This window comes from Phascolarctos cinereus, unplaced genomic scaffold (genome assembly GCF_003287225.1).
Source record: "Phascolarctos cinereus isolate Bilbo 61053 unplaced genomic scaffold, phaCin_HiC Scaffold_4;HRSCAF=312, whole genome shotgun sequence".
Taxonomy (NCBI): domain Eukaryota; kingdom Metazoa; phylum Chordata; class Mammalia; order Diprotodontia; family Phascolarctidae; genus Phascolarctos; species Phascolarctos cinereus.
This window is the reverse complement of record NW_027555847.1, coordinates 290,682,975-290,686,577: the sequence shown is the minus strand read 5'-3', so window position 1 is coordinate 290,686,577 and position 3,603 is coordinate 290,682,975. Positions and strand designations below refer to the sequence as shown.

The 3,603-nt window shown below is 39.1% G+C and overlaps 1 pseudogene; it reads left to right on the top strand.

Moving 5' to 3' along the window:
* The first annotated feature begins 263 nt into the window (after positions 1-263).
* Positions 264-1,161, top strand: LOC110221904 (pre-mRNA-splicing factor RBM22 pseudogene; annotated as a pseudogene).
* The last annotated feature ends 2,442 nt before the right edge of the window (positions 1,162-3,603 follow it).

Genomic DNA, 3,603 nt, shown 5'->3' with positions numbered 1-3,603 from the left:
ATAATGCATTCCTTGACACATCTTTGTTTTTATATTTTGTTGAAAATGTAAAGCGTGTCTAAAGTTATCAGCTAAAAATGCTAGTTCTTAACAACTGATTGTTCTGTTTTTCAGGCCAAAATACAAAGAGCTTCAATCCCAGACTTTACCTTAGATAGTGTTCTCCCATACTACCAGTATTCCCCAAAGGGGCTCCTCAAGAAAAAGCCAAAAAGGCAGTAGAAGCACTGCCGAAGGCTACTAATTATGCCAAACTAATGACTATGCAACAGGTGAGGGAACTGGTTTGTTTTATTTAAAGTTTTGTCCTGTCTTCCTCTGTTCTCCCTTATAATGGTGCTTATTTTTCCGTTTCCCCGTTATTGTTGGGAGGGAATTAGAGATGGCCGTCAGTGCAACTCAGTTCATAAACTTTGAGTCTTTTCTGATCCATCATTCAACTTCATGTTCACCATTGTTGTAGGGGGTAGGTGAAAGAGGAGAAGGTCTGGACAGCCATGAGAGGCCTGCAGACCATGATGATCCTTTTGCTGATCAAAGATCACAATTATGGTATTAATGAGCCTGTGGCAGATAAGCTTCTAATAAGAGCTTCAAAGTTACCTTATGGACCCCAGATGATAAGACCATTACTGTACTATACATTGGTGGCCTAGGAGATACAATCAATGAGACGGCTCTCAGAAATCACGTGTACTAGTTTGGGGAGATCTGAATGATAAGAGCGTTACAGAGGCAGCTGCAGAGATGGCTGGCAAGAAGTCCTTCACCAAACTGACTGCAAATATGCTTAGACTTTGGGAAATGGGGAAGATCCCAGGTAGCCAGAGGAAAAGAAAAGGAAAAAGAAGGAACCATAGACTTTAGAATTAAGCAGGAGTCTGTCTTAGGACTTTCTGGAGCTCTTCTCCTCCAACAGCTGAGGAAGAAGCCTTTGCCAATTATTTTAATCTCTCTCCCAGTGGTCCCCCAGCCATGGTTAATATTGCCCCACCCCTGCCTCCTGGGATTGCACCTTCATCTCCATCAGGTTTTGGAGCACACATGTTCCACCCAATGGGACCACCACCTCCCTTCATGTGAGCTCCAGGACCCAGCCACTATTCTTCCCAGAATCCCCAGAGGATGGGAGCTCATGCAGGATAGCACAGTAATGCCTAACATCCCGCTACAGAGGTTGGGTTCTGAGGAGAAAAGGCACTTTAGAAACATAATAAATAAATCTTGGAGTAAATATTTTTTCCTTTGCAAGTTTCCATGGTAGCATATAACATGCTAAGATATAGGCAAACAGAAAGCTGGAGCCAAGTTCCCAGATATAGGGCAGGTGGAGGAGCCCTGTTAAACTTATTTTTTTTTTTAACAGCTCTGGCCTCTGGTAACCATGTCCTTCACTTCTTAACCATAAAGGAAAAAAAGAGGGGCAGGGGAAATTTGGAGCTTCTGGAGAGTTGCAATTCTAATTGTATATATTTCTTTGTGTGTTTGAAAGTTTGAGAAATTTTGATCTGGGGTGAAAGCAAACATTTGACAATACTTTTAAAATAATTCTTTTGTTGGTGCCATTAGGGAGTCATTTAAGTATGATTTCCCTATTACCTGTGGTCAAATTTTGAAAATGAAGCACCCATACATACTTTCTTTCCCTTCTCTTACTCTCCTTTTGTTAAAGGAGCCTATGCCCCCCCCAAATCCTATTCAGTCTTAAGAAAGTTCCTACTTATATTCAACCCTTCAAAGAGACTGATCTCTTCACAAAACTGTGGGGTCTGCCTTGCAAACTCATGCCTCCTCTCACGAGGGAAATGTTAACTTCTTGAACTGTGAAATGGACAATTGTTTATATGGGTGAGCTGTGACTTAAGGAAGGGTTTTGGTTTAACTTGTATCTTCATGTATTTCCATCTAATTTGAAGCTGTCTATTACTTTGCTCATTATAGCAATGTTGCTGAATTGTAGACAAGTAAAAAAGATAAAGGAAATCAGACCTGTTGTGAATTTTTTTTTTAAAAAGTGGTTAAAATAGTCCAATTAAAAATATACATACATATACATTTTGCATCCTCTCAGTAGAATGTAAGCTCCCTGAGGTAAGGGACTGGCTATTTTTTTTTTATCTCTGTAACTCCAGTATCTACCACAGTATCTTGCATATAATAGACACTTAACATTTATTATATATATATACATACATACATACATACATACACATATGTGTGTACATATATGCATATATGTGTCTGTGTACATAGGTATATATCCATATCTCTGTACACACACACACACACACACACACACACACACACACACATCCATCTTGGACAGACACTGCAGATAGACTATGAGCTGGGTATACACTTGAGTTAACTGGAAGAAATAAGGCCAAGTTGCCTATGGGAATTTGTACAGAATTACATTATTCCTAAGCTGCCTATTATTTCCAAAAACAATATTTTCTTTAGCACTAATATTCTCCCTCTGATATTACTTGGCTGTGAATCATGGAATATCCATGATCTCAGAAGACTTAGAATAGCAGGTGACCCAAAGGATAGCAGAAAAGTTCTCAGTGGGTATTAGCAGGCAGCAGTGAGTTACCAAGGAGGATTTGCACCCAAGACCTGGAAGAAAGACCCTTTTTCAGCACCTGATTCCTAGAATCTTATGAAGGATAAAGGTACAAAAGTACAAAAGGTATAAAAGTATAAAACTAAAAAATGTTAAGACATCATTTGATTGTGAAACTGAGGTTTCTTAGCTGGTACTCATTCTCACCTCAAACCTTTGTTCATGAATATCACTCTATGATAGTAATGACCTCTCCTCCCCTCTCATTCACCTACCCAAACTTTGAACATCCTGCAGTACCCAGATCAAACTCAAACTTCTACATCAGGTTTTCTTTGGGTATTAGAACACATAGTGATCTCTCCCTCCTCTGAACTCCTGCAGTACCTCTCATATCCCTTTAACTAGACTGCATACTTCTTGGGACTTACTAGCTGTTTGACCCTGGTCAAGTCACTAAACCCCAACTGCCTAAAAAAAAATGAGTTACATAGATAACCAGAAAAGGCAGTGGGTTTGTGATATAGCTGATGGAAAAGGTTGAGAACTACCTTGGTACCCTTGGGATAGTAAATACATACATACATACATACATACATATACATACCTGAGAGGATATGAGTGAGTGAGTGTGTGTGTGTGTGTGTGTGTGTGTGTGTGTGTGTGTGTGTGTGTGTGTGTGTGTAGAGAGAGATACGGATATATACCTATGTACACAGACACATATATGCATATATGTACACACACACATATCCTCTTGGGTAGATTTACAGAGGGCCATGGATAAGAATCAGAAAGGATAAAAAGGCGTGAAGGGGATATGGGTTCACTCTTGAAGGAGGCAGCCTTACCAATGAGATTACACATTTATCCTAGTCTTCAAGTAATAAGGGTATTCATTCATTAGGTCATTTCAGATGTGAGAATATTTTGAGTAATTATTTATTGAGGAATTGTAGAATTTTCATGAAGAAAAAGTTGTAATCTAAACCTTATTTCTCTCTTAGAAAATGAAAATGACACTTTTTATATTG